This window comes from Tachyglossus aculeatus, chromosome 11 (assembly GCF_015852505.1).
Source record: "Tachyglossus aculeatus isolate mTacAcu1 chromosome 11, mTacAcu1.pri, whole genome shotgun sequence".
NCBI classification, from domain to species: Eukaryota; Metazoa; Chordata; class Mammalia; order Monotremata; family Tachyglossidae; genus Tachyglossus; species Tachyglossus aculeatus.
Window position 1 is genome coordinate 72,952,078 of NC_052076.1, and position 16,789 is coordinate 72,968,866.

The 16,789-nt window shown below is 52.6% G+C and overlaps 1 long non-coding RNA gene across 1 annotated transcript; it reads left to right on the forward strand.

Moving 5' to 3' along the window:
- The first annotated feature begins 9,792 nt into the window (after positions 1-9,792).
- Positions 9,793-16,318, forward strand: LOC119935228. Its single transcript, XR_005453117.1, has 5 exons — positions 9,793-9,855; positions 14,574-14,720; positions 15,357-15,521; positions 15,640-15,790; positions 16,171-16,318. It is a non-coding gene; the product is annotated as an uncharacterized LOC119935228 (long non-coding RNA).
- The last annotated feature ends 471 nt before the right edge of the window (positions 16,319-16,789 follow it).

Genomic DNA, 16,789 nt, shown 5'->3' on the forward strand with positions numbered 1-16,789 from the left:
ATCCGAGAGAACGCGAATAGTGCCTGCAGGAAAGCATTGGCAGGGCTGCCCAGAGAGGCCACATTGGGGAACATCCTGCAACGATGCGAAGGGGTTGGAGGAGAAGAGTACAAGGCACAGATGCTTGCGGGGTCAATAGTGAAAGGATTATCGGGAGTCGGGGAAAAGGGGCGACAGTGCTTTCGGTGCGGGCGGATGGGACACCTGATGGCTCAATGCCGAGCTCAGGACAACAGAGGCCCTCCAGCACAGCCGAGAAGGGGTGTGACCTGCTTTGAATGCGGGAAGCACGGGCATTATGCGAAACAATGCCGCTCGAGGCGGAGACCCCGAACGGCGTCGGGAAACGGGTGGAGGGGCCCCGCGCGTGCCCCGAATCACGCGTTCCCCGTGTTAGCCGCGGGAGAGAGCCCGAAAAGGGGTTCTCTCATAGAGGAGTACCAGAGGCTTCGGTCCCGGGAGCCACTTGGACTGAAGTCCGATGCCTGGCCCCGGTGGAATTCCGACCCGGGGACACTGTAAACGTCCCAATACAGCCCCTCCCCTGGAGGGCCCTGGTGGTGGGGCTTCAGACAAGAGCGGCGGGGGTCGTTCATTCGTCCGAACGGGGGGAAGGGCCCGGGAAGATTCCCCTCACTAACCATCATCCATATGGTATATACCTGGGGTCGGGAATGGTCATTGCTCGCGCTACGCCCCTTGACCCCCCGCCCCCTGATCCCCCGCCCCCAGCTATTGGAATAATACAGGAAATAACCCTTGATAAACCCTGGCGGACCCTCTTAGTTGAGGGAAAGCCCCTTAAAGGGCTCCTGGACACCGGGGCCGATCGCTCCGTTATTCAGGATTGCTGCTGGGCGGCGGAGTGGCCCCTAGCAAACCACTCGATGGGGGTGCAGGGCGTGGGGGGACTGCAAGCCGCGAGAGAGGCGGGCCGTTCGTTGATTTGGTCATGCCGGGGACGGCAAGGTGCGTTCGTCCCGCTGTGCGTTCAAGGGCTCCGTATGAATCTGTGGGGGAGAGATGTGCTGCAGGGGCTGGGAGCCCACCTTATAGATGAAGCTGATCCTTTTTAGGTGGGGCCACTGGGTTCCGGGGCTTGTCGACACCCCCACTGGTATGGCTTCCGCACCCACCGGTATGGGTGGACCAGTGGCCCCTGACCAAGGACAAGCTGCAGGCGCTGAGGGAGCTAGTTGCGCACCAATTTGCACTGGGGCACCTAGAGGAATCGTTCAGTCCCTGGAACGCCCCCGTATTCGTTATAAAAAAGAAAGCCCCGGGGAAGTGGCGCTTCCTCATGGATTTAAGAAAAATCAATGCGCTCATTGTGCCAATGGGACCCCTGCAACCCGGATTACCCTCCCCTAACATGATTCCAAAAACTCACCAGATCCGGGTCATAGACATTAAGGACTGCTTTTACAGCATCCCGTTACACCCTGACGACAGGGTGAAGTTCGCTTTTACCGTCCCGAGCCCGAATTTCGCGGAGCCAGCACTCCGGTACCAGTGGAAGGTGCTGCCACAGGGCATGTCTTGTAGTCCCACCATATGCCAGTGGTTCGTGGGGCAGATACTTGCCCCTTTCCGCGAGGAATACCCGGGGGCGACGATCGTCCATTACATGGACGACATCCGTCTGGGTATGCTAGACCAAGGGCAGGTACAGACGCTCACCCGGCGAGTGGTGGCAGCCCTCGCAGCCCAGGGTTTATTCGTAGCACCAGAGAAGGTACAAGAATCAGCCCCGTACACGTACCTCGGGTTTGACGTCACCGAGACCCGGGTGACTCCAAGACCACCCCAAATTGACCCCCGAAAATACGTCACGTTAAACGATATGCAGGGTTTGGTAGGGAGGATTCAATGGATGCGCGCGAGAACGCCCATCCCCTCCGCCCTCATGCAACCCCTGTACGATCTCCTAAAAGGAGACCCCAATCTTAAATCGCGCCGCGAATGGACGGAGTCCGCGAAAAGCGCGCTCCGAGAAATCACACAGCGGTTGGCGGGTAGCCATACTTGCCGAGCTGAACCCCACCTCCCCATGGAGGTCACGATATTTCGGGAGGGCAGCCTTTTCGCGGCTATACACCAAGAGGTCGAGATTCTCGAATGGTGTTATCCTCGGAACCCCTCCCGTGTTCTCCCAAAGGAGACTGAGCTTCTCGGTCGCTTTTGCCAGAACGCCATACAGAGGGTAGTGGCGCTTTCAGCCACTTACCCTAAAGTCCATGTCAGGATAGCCATGGGAGACCTTGAGGCGATAGCCAGGGACAGCTTCCTGTGGGCCATGCTCCTACAGCGGGCCACCTTTACAGAACGCTCCCCGTTGACTCTTAGCCACTTATAAGAGGGATCGGACATTCTGACCCCTCGGGTGATCTCCGATACTCCGGTCGGAGGAGACAATGTCTTTACAGACGCCACCAAGGAACACCGGGCGTCAGTTTTCAATCAGACCACCGGTGCCTTGTCGGTGCTCGACACACCATAAGGCTCGACTCAGCGAAATAAACTTTTCGCTATCATATGGGCAATGACTAACTACCCCCAGGCGATCAACATTATCTCGGATAGCCTGTATGCCGTTAATCTTGCCCGGCGAATCGAAACCTCCATACTTTTCGACCGGCACTCGGAGATTGGGAACATGATCTCTCGGCTTCAGGCTGCCGTAGCGGCTAGGGAATGTAGGGTATACCTCATGCACGTCCGTGCCCACACGGACGGACAAGGACCGATCTTTGAAGGCAACCGCACTGTGGATGCCAGCCTACACCCCACAGGGCCATCACTAATGGGGCTGGATGCCGCAGCTGCGGCGCATAGGGAGTTCCATCTCCCGGCTACCTCTCTCTGCCGGCTGTATGGGATCACTAGAGAGGAAGCCCGGTCTATTGTCCGGCGCTGTACTCGCTGTCTTCCATTTGCCCCACGGCCGGCAGGGTCGACGGGAGTGAACCCCCGGGGGCTCACGCCGAACGAGCTGTGGCAAATGGACGTCACCCATTGGGGGACCTCCACGGTTCATATGACCATTGACACCTTCTCCGGATTCATGCTGGCGACACGCCAAGCCGGAGAGGCCGCAAAACATGTGGAAAACCATTTGTACCATTGCTTCGCCTCTATAGGCACACCCCAGGAGATAAAGACCGATAATGGCCCCTGTTATGTCTCCAAAGCCATGTCCCTCTTTTTCTCCTCCTTTGGCATCTCCCATATTACCGGGATACCTTACAACCCCAACGGTCAAGGCATAGTGGAAAGGGCAAACAGGACGCTGAAAACTCTCCTGCAAAAGCAGGGGGTGGGGAAGCGGGTCACGCAGTGCGCCCTAGACAAGGCAACGTACACCCATAACTTTCTATCCGTCGATCGGGAGACGGGAATCTCCCCCGCCATGCGGCAACTCTGCCACAGGTCCACGACCATGAAACCACGGCGCCACCACCCACACGCACGCACTACAGGGCGAGCGATGTGGCGTACTGTGGAGGGCGATTGGCGCGGTCCTGATCCGGTACTAATTCGGTGTCGAGGATACGCTAGTATCTCCACAGGTGACGGCCCCGTTTGGATCTCCTCGCGACACCTCCGCCTCGTCGAGGAAGACGATGCCCAGCCGCAGGGGAAGTCCCAGCGCCCTGATTACCCTCCTCCTCCCCCTCCTTCCCCTTCCCTTTCTTCTCCCCGGAGGCGCCGTGGGGAGGGAGGCCGGGACACGGATTAACTGGACTGCTCTGGTAAATAGCCACCTAAAGGATGTTGAGGAGCAGAGCGGGGTTTGGAGGTGGGCCCTCCTCGCCAATGCGCCTTTGTTACGCATGGTCTCCTGGAAGGAGGACTCCCCCCGACTCTCATTCCAGGGGAACGTGACCAAGCTCACGGGCCAGCACCGGGGTCAGTCCCCGGAAACAGACCAGCGTGAGATCCGTATCCGGGGCGCTATCTTGCGCAGCACTGGTCCCCCCATATGCTGGTACACCGGCAATGGGGCTTTCTCGCACCAGCCCGAGGTAGCCCGATCTTGCTTGCGGTTGATAAATTTCACTTACACACTGGAAGTCCACATACCCCAAGGTCAGGGGCACCCCACACACCTAAACCTTACCCTGCTGGGGATCCACGGCACACTTCAGTGCACCCCCAACGGCAAAAAATCCAGCGAGGGAAGCGGGGGGTACTTCGGCCATATCCGAAATGCGAGCTCGCTCCCCGGTCCCGAGAGAATGTGCGCCGAGGGTCGGGGTGGGGTCTGGACGCCTCTAACTGACTGTTCCACGGGCATATTCCGCTGTATTCCCCATAACGGAAACGGTACCCTCCTACGCACCTGGGATAACCACATTAGGAACCACACATATACGGAGGCGGCCACGCCCGGGCTTTATGCGCTGCCGTGGGGAACGCGCCACCCCGGTCTCTGGAAAGCCTTTACTTCCCTACGCTCTCCCACCGCGACCGTCAGGGTCCGCTCGTGCGCCTGCCCTGATGGGGCGACGTGCCAGGACTACCCTTTCTCGGTGTATCGTATTATTTTCCGTGAGGGTCTGAACGTTTCCCTGCACTCGCAGGGCAATTGTGCCGACCATGATTATGCCTTTCAAGAGAATGCCCTTATCCCTGCCCCTTACGCGCTTATAGCCTGCCCAAGTACTGACCCCAGCTGGAACCTTACTGCCTCCCGGTCAGCTTATGGTGACTTTTCCTTGTCCACCACGGGTTCCTCACAATGCGTCCTTATGTCTCGGGCGCGACCCATGACCACGGAGGGTGTGGCAGATTATGCTGTTTGGCTGGTCCGGCGGCCCCGCTACACCCTTATACCCGTTAAGTCCGCTGACCCTTGGTTTTCCCAGGCCTCCGACCATCGATGGCACACCCTAGCGACCCGCTTGCGCGGCTTGCACAACCGCAGGGAATTGTTTGAGGCCATGCTGGGTATCACGAACCTCGCATTTTCCGCCTTCCAGGAATGGCAGATCCTGAATCTGTACGATCGGACTGGTTTCCTCGCGTCTCAGCTCTCGGCCTTCATGCACTCCACCCAACTGGCGTGGGGGGTTCAGCGTCACCTGGACGCTTCCCTGCAGCAAGAGCTGGTCGGCCTTGAGCATGTGATCGAGACGCTCGGTGACGAGGTTCGCCTCCTGTCCCTACGGCAGGCGGTGAAATGCGACTACCGGTATCGGCATGTCTGTGTGCTTCCGCTCCGCTGCAACGCCACCAATTCTTCGTTCCCTGCCTCCTGGGACGGAGTGAAGAAACACCTGGAGGGACTCTTCCTGGCCGCCAACGTAACCGGCGAGTTACAGGAGCTGTGCCACCTTATCGACGAGCTCAACGCCCAGTCGCTGCACTTCCCCAAGGCTTGGGACGACCTCAACCGCGGGGAGGACGCGGTGGAGGAACTCTGGGACTGGATCAAACGCGTGACGCGAGGGGGATTGGCCCCTTGGCTGGTCTCGATCCTTGCCACCACTGGGGGGTTTTTGCTTTTGCTCATGTGCCTCCCGTGCCTCCTTCGTCTCCTTTGCTCCATTGTTGCCCGGGTGGTCCGCGAGATTAAGGTCGAGATGCTCCTATTGCGCGGACGCCCTTAGCGGTCCCCGCCATAACGGGAGGGGGACACGTAGGGAGCGGGGGAAGGCGCTGAGACAGGCAGTATGTGCACACAAACCGTACCCAACGGCTCAAGGCCAAACAGACTCAACAACAGGAGATAAAGAGACCAGGGCAAGAAAAACAAGCTTGCACCTGCAAGGCTCGGAGGCAACCTCAAGGCCATATCCGCAGCCAGCGATGGTTGGCAACGGGTGGCTGGGGGCGAGCCAGAGCAAACGCTTCGTGACTGGACAGAGCTGTTGTTAGGCTAGTGGCTGGAGGGCTGTCAAAGCCTCGATACGCCATCCCCCGAGAAAACCCTGCCCCCGGGCAACGGGGGTTATAAGAGACGAACAAGACAAGGGGGGGGGTGGCACGCCCGCTCTCTCCCTCACCCTCTCTCTCTCTCGCTCTATCTCTCTCTTTGTTAACCATGTAATCGCTGATAGCAAATAAACGGCAGCCAAGTTTTGGACCTCTGGCTGACTCTTCCTGGTGTGAACGCGCGGCCCGCGTCCGGAGACGTCCGAAGACCCGGAGAGGGTAGGAACCCGAGAGTTGCCCCCGAAACCGCGGGGAGCAACGATTTATAATATATCATTTAGAGATATGTGCCTAAGTGCTGTTGGGTCGGGTCAAGTGTCCAAAGGTCAAACACAGAAGTGAAGAAATGATGCAGAAGAAAGAGCAAGTTGGGAAGGAGAGGGCTTAATCATGGAAGGCATTTGGGAGGAGACATGACCTGCTTTGAAGGTGGAGAGAGTAGTGGTATGGTGTATATGGAGAGGGAGGGAGTTTCAGGTTAGTGGGGAGATTGTGGGAAAGGGAATGGTGGGAAGATAGACAAGATTGGGGCAAAGGGAGTAAGCTGGAACTTAAAGATCACAGTGTGCAGGCTGGGCTGTAGTAGCCTTCAAAGCCTTATTGAAGGCACATCTTTCATTCATTCATTCGTTCAATTGTATTTATTGAGTGCTTACTGTGTGCAGAGCACTGTACTCAGCACTTGGGAGAGTACAATACAACAATAAACAGACACATTTCCTGCTCAAAATGATCTTACAGTCTAGAGGTGGGTCAGACATTAATATAAATAAATTACAAATATGTACATAAATGCTGAGAGGCTATGAAGGGGGATGAGTAAAAGGAGCAAGTCAGGGTGATGCAGAAGGGAGTGGGAAAAGAGTAGAGGGGGGCTTAATCAGGGAAGGCCTCTTGCAATAAGGCTTTGAAGGCAGGAAGAGTAATTGTCTATCAGATTTGAGGAGTTAGAGGATTCCAGGCCGGAGGGAGGACATGGGTGAGATAGACGAGATCGAGGTACAGTGAGAAGGTTAGCATTAGAGGAGTGAAATGTTGTTGTAGTAGGACAGTAGCGAGGTGAGGCAGGTGGGGGCAAAGGGATTGAGTGCTTTAAAGCCAATGGTGAGGAGTTTTTGTTTCATGTGGAGGTGGATAGGCAAACACTGGAGTTTCTTGAGGAGTGGAGAAACATGTCCTGAGCGTTTTTGTAGAAAAAGTGATCCAGGCAGCAGAGTAAAGTATGGACTGGAGTGAGGAGAGACAGGAGGCTGGGAGGTCAGCAAGGAGACTGATACAGTAATCAAGGCGGGAAAGGATAAGTGATAACATTAACATGGTAACAGTTTGGATGGAGGCCTCCTTCAAGATGCTTTCCCTGACTATGCCCTCTTTTCCTCTTCCCCCACTCTCTTCTGCATCGCCCTGTCCTGCTCCCTTTATTCATCATTCATTCAATCGTATTTATTGAGCACTTACTGTGTGCAGAGCATTTACTAAATGCTTGGGAAGTACAAGTCATCCCCCATCCCAGCCCTGCAGCACCTAAGTATGTATCTTTAATTTTATTTATATTAATATCAGTCTCCCTCTCTAAATTCACTCATTCATGCATTCAATCGTATTTACTGAGCACTTCCTGTGTGCAGAGCACTGTACTAAGCGCTTGGGAAGTACAAGTGGTCAACATATAGAGACGGTCCCTACCCAACAGCGGGCTCACAGTCTAGAAGGGGGAGACAGAGAACAAAACAAAACATAAAACATATATCATTGGATCGCAGGTAGCACGTTAAGCCGAGCACTCGTCCTTTACCACTTAGATGGCTGTTTCGACCTCCCCGCCTCCCTCCACTCCAGCCCTTACTTCACTCTGCTGCCCGGGTGATTTTGCTACATAAACATTCAGTTCTCGTCTCCCCACCCTTCAAGAACTTCCAGAGGTTGCCCGTCCACCTCTCCATCGAGCAGAAACCCCTTACCGCCTGCTTTAAAGTGCTCGGTCGCCTTGCCCACTTCTTCCTTCACCTCACCGCTCCCCAGGCACATCCTGGAATGCCCTCCCTCTTATAATAATAGTAATAATAATAATTATGGTCTTTATTAATTGCTTACTACGTGCCAAGCCCTCTTCTAAGCACTAGGGTAGATACAGGATAGTCAGGTTGTCCCAAGTGGGGCTCACATTTTTAATCCCCATTTTACAGATGCGGTCACTGAGGCCCAGAGAAGTGAAGTGACACTTCAAGGTCACACAGCACACAAGTGGTGGAACCGGGATTAAAATCCACGTCCTCTGACTCCCAAGACGGTGCTCTTTCCGACTAAGCCACACTGCTTCTCGTCTCTGATAGAAGACTGTTCTCCGCACCCTGAGACCCTTATTGAAGGCACATCTCTTCCGGCAGCCTGACCCCACTAAGTCCTCATTTGTTCTCCTGCTCCGTTCTGCATCGTCCCGATTTTCTCCCTTTATTTACCTCACCTGCTCAGCCCTCACAGCCATTTTGTCCATTTCTGCAATTTTTTTTATTTATATCTATGTCCATCTCCCCCTCTGGACCGTAAGCTCCTTGTGGGCGGGGAAGTTCTTTTGTATTGCCGCAACCACTTAGCGCAGTGCTTTGCACACAGTAAACGCTCATTAAGTATGATGATCGATGGGTCAATAGGCATTGAATCCCCATTTTACAACTGAGGAAACGGAGCCCCGGAGAAGCGAGGCAACTCTAGAGTCGAGGTCACACGGTGGGGCGGGCGTTGGAGCAGGGAGGAGAACCTGGATCCCGTGACTTGGCAGGCCGGCGCTCTCCTGCCAGGACGCAAACGGACAAGCCATGTGGGTGCATGAGGAAGTGTCCCCGCCGTGGATGCGTTCAGCAGTTCGAGCATCCAAAATCTCCAGTGGCTACCAATCAACTTATGCATCAGGCAGAAACTCCTCACCCTCGACTTCAAGGCTCTCCATCACCTCACCCCCTCCTACCTCACCTCCCTTCTCTCCTTCTACAGCCCACCTGGCACCCTCTGCTCCTCTGCCGCTAATCTCCTCACTGTGCCTCGTTCTCGCCTGTCCCGCTGTCAACCCCCAGCCCATGTCATCCCCCTGGCCTGGAATGCCCTTCCTCCGCACATCTGCCAAGTTAGCTCTCTTCCTCCCTTCAAGGCCCTGTTGAGAACTCACCTCCTCCAGGAGGCCTTCCCAGACTGAGCCCCTTCCTTCCTTTCCCCCTCCTCCCCCTCCCCATCCCCCCTCCTTACCTCCTTCCCCTCCCCACAGCAACTGTATATATGTTTGTACGTATTACTCTATTTTATTTGTACAGATTCATTCTATTTATCTTATTTTGTTAATATGTTTTGTTTTGTTCTCTGTCTCCCCCTTCTAGACTGTGAGCCCACTGTTGGGTAGGGACTGTCTCTATATGTTGCCAACTTGTACTTCCCAAGCACTTAGTACAGTGCTCTGCACACAGTAAGCGATCAATAAATACGATTGAATGAATGAATGAACAAAATAAAATAAATAGAATATGTACAAATTAGAGTAATAAATGGGTACAAACATATATACAGGTGCTGTGGGGAGGGGAAGGAGGGGGCTCAGTGTGGGAAGGCCTCCTGGAGGAGGTGAGCTCTCAGTAGGGTTTTGAAGTGCGATCTTTGGAAAGGGTGGGCCACGGGATTTCCCTCAGGCCTGCCCTGCTCCCGTCACCTGAGGAGGCCGGCCTGCTTACCCTTCTCTCAGTGAGGGAGGGAGGGAGGGAGGCAGACTGGCCAACGGCCACTTCCCCTCTGTGACCGGGGGGTCAACGTCACGGGCCATGACGTGGGGGTGGGGGCGGCCCTTGGGTCGGAAGTCGCGGTGTGGTGCGCTGCTGTGCGGTGCGCTGCGTTACCGCACACCCTCGCAGGCTGATGTAACCGTCGGGGTCCCGGGTAAGCGCGAACCCTCGCGCCACGCAGGCGCACACCCCGCCGCCCGGCCCGCGCCTGCGCACGCGGCCCTCCCCGCCGCGTCGCCCACCCTCTGCGCCTGCGCGGCGGGCCCCTCACGCGGGGGTCGGGCGCAGAGACACCCCCCCCCCTCGGGGCGCACGCGCACCTGGTCACGAGACGGCGCATCCCCAAGGCGCGCGCGCGAGGGGTGGGGGTTATCCGGGTTCTGCGGCTCCCTCCCTCCTGGCGAGCCCGGGAGGGGGCGGTAGAAAACGCGCTCCGCGCTAGCTCCCTCCTCATTGGCCGGCTGGTGTCCCCCCTCGCCCCGCCATTGGCTCCCCGCGCCGCCTCCGCCCTCCCATTGGCCGAGCCTCGATGGAGCCCCGCTCCGCCCACCCCGGCTGGCGCGGCGCGGCGCGGCGCGGCGCGGCTAGGCGGCCCTTCTTCGGGTTGAATCCCGGAGGGAGGGGGAGTCCGTCCTGTCCCTTCGGTCGGTCTCAGGCTGGCGCGCGTGTTCGTGGTGCGGCTCTCTCGGGCGCCCCCCCCCGCCCCAAGCGGCCCACCTCGGCCTCTTCAGTACCGTAGGCTTGTTGTAGGTAGGGAATGTGATTATTATATTGTTGTATTGGCCCAAGTGCGTAGTACAGTGCTCTGCACACAGTAAATACACTCAATATGCTCAGCACTCAATAAACATGATTGACTGACTATATTAGTGAGGTTAGGTAGGATGGGGCAAGCTGACTGAGTGCTTTAAAGCCAATAGTAAGGAGTTTCTGTTTGTTGCAGAGGTAGGTGAGCCACCGCTGGAGGTTCTTGAGGAGTGTGAGATGGGAACTGAATGTTTTTGTGGACAAACGATTTATGCAGCAGAGTTAAGTATGAATTGGAGTGGGAAGAGGCAGGAGGCTGGGAGGATAGTGAGGAGGCAGATGTAGTAGTCAAGGCTGGATAGGATAAGTGCTTGGACCAGCACGGTAGCAGTTTGGTTGGAAAGAAAAGGGTGGATTTTAGCAATGTTGTGAAGGCAGGAGTTGGTGACAGATTGAATATGTGGGTGGAATGAGAAAGGTGAATCTAGGACAATGCCAAGGTTACCGGCTTGGGAGGTGTGGAGGCTAGTGGTGTTGTCTACAGTGATGGGAAAGACAAGGAGACTGTGAGCCCACTGTTGGGTAGGGACTGTCTCTATATGTTGCCAATTTGTACTTCCCAAGCGCTTAGTATAGTGCTCTGCACATAGTAAGTGCTCAATAAATAACAATTGATGATGATGATGATGGAGAGGAAAGGTTTGGGTTGGAAGATAAGGAGTCCAGTTTTGGACATGTTTGATTTGAGGTATTGGTGGGACATCCAAGTAGATATATCTTGAAGGTAGGAGGAAATGCCAGATTGCCGGGAAGAAGAGCGGTCAGGGCTGGGAATGTACATTTGCTACAGTCTCCTTGAGAACCACCCTGCCTTCAGTATTTCCCTGCTCCAGTCCAAACTTCAGTCTTCTACTTGGAGTTATTTTTCTGAACCATCATTTTGTACACATCTCCCTGCTTCTTAAAATCCTTCAATGGTTAGACACTGCTCTTCGCATCAAGAAGAAAGTCCTGATCATTGGCTCTAAGCCACTTCATTAGTTCTCTCCCTCTTACCTATCCACTCTCTTCTCCCACTACACCTAAGTTTACACTGTCCATTCCTCTCAAGCTCACTTTCTCATTTGCATCATTCTCTACTCTCCCACCTCTAGCTCCTTGCTTAATAATAATAACAATAATAATAATAATCATGAATATGGTACTTATTAAGCACTTACTATGTGCCAAGCAATATTATGAGTTCTGGGGTGGATGCAAGTTAATCAGGTTAAACAGTTCTTGTCCCACATGGGGCTCACATTCTTAATCCCCATTTTACAGATGAAAGAACTGAAGCACAGAGAATTGAAGTGACTTGCACAAGGTCTCATACCAGAAAAATGGTGGAGTCGGGATTAGAACCCAGGTCCTTCCGACTCCCAGACCCATGCTTGCTTATGTCCTTTCTTCTGCTCAGAACTGTCTTCCTCTTCAAATCCTCAAGACCACAGCTCTCCCCATCTTTAAAACCCTCAAAACTCTTCAAAATGCTTAGTACAGTGATCAAGCACTTAGTTCAGTGCTCTGCACGTAGTAATAATAATAATTATGGTATTAAGTGCATACTACGTGCCAAGCAGTGTTCTAAGAACTGGGGTAGATACAGGGTAATCAAGTTGTCCCACATGGCGCTCACACTTTGCGACAGAGAGAAGTGAAGTGGCTTGCCCAAAGTCACAGAGCTGACATGTGGCAGAGCTGGGATTAGAACCCATGTTCTCTGACTCCCAAGCCCGTGCTCTTTCCACTAAGCCAACCTGCTTTTCACTCAATAAACACTCGATAAACACGATAGATAGATTGATTGATTCTGAAATTCCACCTACTATGGGAGACTTTCCCAGGTACCAGATCCATCAGTGGTATTTAATGAACATTTATTGTGTGCAGAGCACTGTACTAAGACTTTAGGAAAGTACAGTACAACACTCTTGTCTCCAAATCACATTTTCCCTACTGTCATCTCAGGACTTACACTCACTACAAGAGAAGCAATGTGGTTTAATGGATAAAGCACAGGTCTGGACATCAGAAAGACCTGGGTACTAATCCCTGCTCTGCCACATGTCTGCTGTGTGATCTTAGGCAAGTCTTTTAACTCTGTGGGCCTCAGTTACTTCATCTGTAAAATAGGGATTAAGAGTGTGAGTCCCAGGTGGGACAGGGACTGCGTCCAACCTGATTAGCAGCAGTGTGGCTCAATGGAAAGAGCATGGGCTTTGGAGTCAGAGGTCATGGGTTTGAATCCCGGCTCCACCACGTCTGATGTGTGACCTTGGGCAAGTAACTTAACTTCTCTGAGCCTGTTACCTCATCTGTAAAATGGGGACTAAGACTGTGAACCCCACGTGGGACAACCTGAGCACCCTGTATCCCCCCCAGTGCTTAGAACAGTGCTTTGCACATGGTAAGCACGTAACAAATGCCGTCATCATTTCCCCCTTCTAGACTGTGAGCCCACTGTTGGGTAGGGACTGTCTCTATATGTTGCTAGCTTGTAGTGCCCAAGCGCTTAGTACAGTGCTCTGCACACAGTAAGCGCTCAATAAATACGATTGATTGATTGATTGATTTGTATCTTCCCCAGTGCTTAGAATAGTGCTTGGCACATAGTAAGTGCTTAACAATTATTATGGTACTTCCCATTATTATTACATCCCACTATTATTATTAATTTCCGTTACACTTCAGTCCTCATCAATGTACATACTCTACTTTTTGACCACTTCTCCCTCCTATCATTTTATCACTTTTTGTCTGTCCCCTCACAGACTGAAAATTATTTGTGGACAGGGATCATGTCTTATTCTACTAGGACTCTCCCAAGAGCTTAGGAATGTGCTCTATATACACATTAGGCACTCATTTTATTGTTTTATGTGTGAGGAAAATAAATTTAAGAAGAGTAATTTTGAAGACACCAATATCACCTTAAGTTTGAATGGGAAGAGTAGAGTGCTCATAACATATGTTCTATATAAATGAAATGAAAAGAAGCCCTTGCTAATGAAACGTTTTTGAGGTGACACTGTGAGGCCAATTCTGTTGCTCTTTGGGAAGGGGAGGGAGGATAGCCCTTGCTCTGGTGAGTTCAGAATTCACCCTGGGGGCCTCTTGAATTTTATTCTTGACTCACCATATGACTCTGTTTCAGTTTCCACATCTTTAAAATGGGTGATTTTCCTGGCAGTCCTTATGAGGTCAGCCTATGTAAAACCCATTTCCTCCAGGAAGCTTCCCAGGTGATCTTCCCCTGATCTAGAAATTACCTTAATCACTCACATACCTCCCTCCACTGCATAATCCCTCCCAACCCCACCTATTTTTGAGGTGGAAAAAACGGATATATTTTATAAGCAGTGATAGCAGCCAGCCAACACAAGGTAGGAAGAGAAGTAGAGGCAGAACACTTGGGGTTCAGGCTCAGGAAATGCTGAAGTAGCAGGAGAAGCAGTGAGGGAGAATTGCCATCATTCACTGAGGATGCAGTACTTGGGAAATTTCAGTTGGACTGAGGTGCAATCTCAAGTACCCTCTTACCTTTCTCTTCCTTCTCCCCTCCTTTCCTCCTCCTTTTTTTAACCTTCTTAACTTTTTTCTAACACTTCCATTATTGCGAGACAATTCTACACATAGTAGCTCCTCACCTGTTTTGGGGTAGCAGAAATCATGCCCCAAAGTGGAGCATTTATATGAGTAAAATATGGTAATTCCTCCAGCACTCCTTAGCATCACTGTAGTTAATTTGCATACACTGTTCTTCTCTGATTGTATTCATGAACACTTATTTCAATTAACTGTCCTTTATGTTTTCTGTAGACTTGCATGATCATGTGTCTTGCCCTTAGCTTCCTGAAACTGGGACCGTGTCTTCTTCTCCAACTCCCCTCTGCTTCCAATACTGGCCTCTGTTCACAGAGGGCACTCAGTCAGTACCACTGACTAAGTGTACAGTTAAAAAAACAGATGATCTCTGGAAAGGAATAACAAGCCATAAACTCCATAGAAAATACATCCTCCAAGACAGTATTTAAGTGGGGAATTCTAGAATTGGGTTCTGAATCAGACATTGGATTATCCTAGGTCACTACTGCCCACTACAGACAACCTCAGCTCAGCCGTGCCCAGAGGGAACCCTGAATCCCCTGGATGGGGCATTCTCTCCCACTGCATGCCAACCTTGCCCAGCTGGAAAGTACTGCCCAGGAGAAGGCCGCTCGTACCCTGGCGGTAAGTTCTATTGTATGTGATGATGCCGGAGTGTAGAAACCCCTTCAGGGAAGGACAGTGAGGCCAAGGAGGCTATGGGGGAGAGGGAGAGTCCAGAGCAGCGATGATATTACCTACTATATGCAAATAACATGTATATTTTGCCATGGCCCATGACGATTTGGGGAAAATCTCAGCAGAAAGCAGAGGAAGGGTCAAGAGTCTTGTCATGCTGCTGATGGTTGCCCTTAAATGACCGATCTGATTATCTTGTATCTATCCCAGCACTTAGTACTGTCCTTGGCTCAGAGTTAGCGCTAAACAAATGACACAATCAGTCTATCTTAGATCACCAGTGACCCATGAGGCTGAGCAGGAGAGCTTTCTGTTAGCCCAGATATCCAGGAAACTAGTCCCATGGGGATTGGGAATGTGAGCCCCACATGGGACAGGGATTGTGTCCAACCTGATTTGCTTTTATCTACCCCAGTGCTTGGTACAGTACCGGGCACATAATAAGTGCTTAAAAAATACCACTATTATTATTATTATTATTATTGTTATCATTATTATTATTGGCAGGTCTGAGCCCCTGGCCCCCAGAGAAGCCCGTAGCACTAAGTCTGGCCCCCTAGTTTGTCTGGTTCTATCCACCAGGTCTCTGCTTAGCCGGCTATTACTGTGAGGGTGGAGCCACCAATGTCATCCCACGCAGATCAGCAGCATTCCGACTCAATAGACTCTGCCCAGTTGGGCATTACTGACCAGAGGGGACTGTAGCACCTGTTCCATGCCCAATGGGGACCCTGGGAAACATCTCTGGTGAGTGCATCAACCTGTAGGGGGAGAAGGACCACTGTTATGCTTTAGATTGATTTGTACACAGGAGGACCATGAGCAGGAGATTGTGCTTGACTTGGTGACACTGTTTTCTTCCCAGGAGGTTCCTCAGAGAGATCCTGTCAGCCTTGCCCTGCTGGGTTCTTCTGTGCCCAGGATGGTCTTGACTCCCTACAGGCCCTTGTGCAGCTGACTTCTATTACCCTGGTGACATCAGCTCCTTCAGCTCCACGGCATTCCTGTACCCCAAGGTACTAGCCTTCAGCAGTTCCATCTTGAACCAGAAATAGTAAGAGTTAATGTACCAGGTACATGGATTTGTATGGATTTACATGGTTCATTTTATTCTCCAAATGTCCAGCTGTCTCCCCTATTCCTTTCCTCTGAGCACCTGGTAACTGTTTCTCTCCCCCACTGCCCTGTTATTTCCTTCTCCCATCCTCTGAGTGCTGCGGCCCCCAGTCCTACTCCCCACAGCTCCCCTGCCCTTGTTCATTGTGTTCACTGCAGGACTAGTCATTCTAGTTGGTCCAGCTGGCATGGAAAAACTCCTATTTGTCCCCTGGTCAAGGCACCCCATGTGGCTGGGACCTCAGAGGCAACATTTGAGCCATATGTCCTCAATTCACAGGGTCATTTCTGCCAGGAGGGTGCAGCTCGGCCAATCCTGTGTCCCCCAGGGGAGTACCAGTCCAAACGAGGGTCGGATGCCTGCATCCCCTGCCAGCCAGGCTTCTACTGCCAAGAGGAGGTCACTGGGACCCCCAAGCTGTGTCCAGCCCACACCTACTGTCCTGCTGGTATGCACCAGAACTTCTTTCACCCCCCACTAACCATTCCTGCTGCCTTCTCAGGGCAACTCTGGACAACTACCTGGTACAACTACCTGGTCCCAGGAGGCAGGGAGAAGTGGTTGGAAGAGCTCTTTGGGTCTTTCATAAGATGAGGTCACCTTGCCCGCTGTGACTTCAAGCCAAAGTTCAGGTCCAACTTGAGACATGGGCATACATGACAAAGACACCCTGGCTTAGGCCCAACATAACATCTGTTTAAGGGGAGCTGCCTATCATGACAGAGGAGGACAAAGATGGTTAGGATCCCAGGAAAGGCAAAGAATCTGGAAGGACCATTCCCCTGCCTCTGGGCAAGGCGGCACACAAATTGTGCCAGAGAGAGAGGTTACCATCAAAACTGGCGGCCCCGGTTTTGTGATAGGTCAGCTTCATATCTAGGTGGCTAAGGCTGGTGAA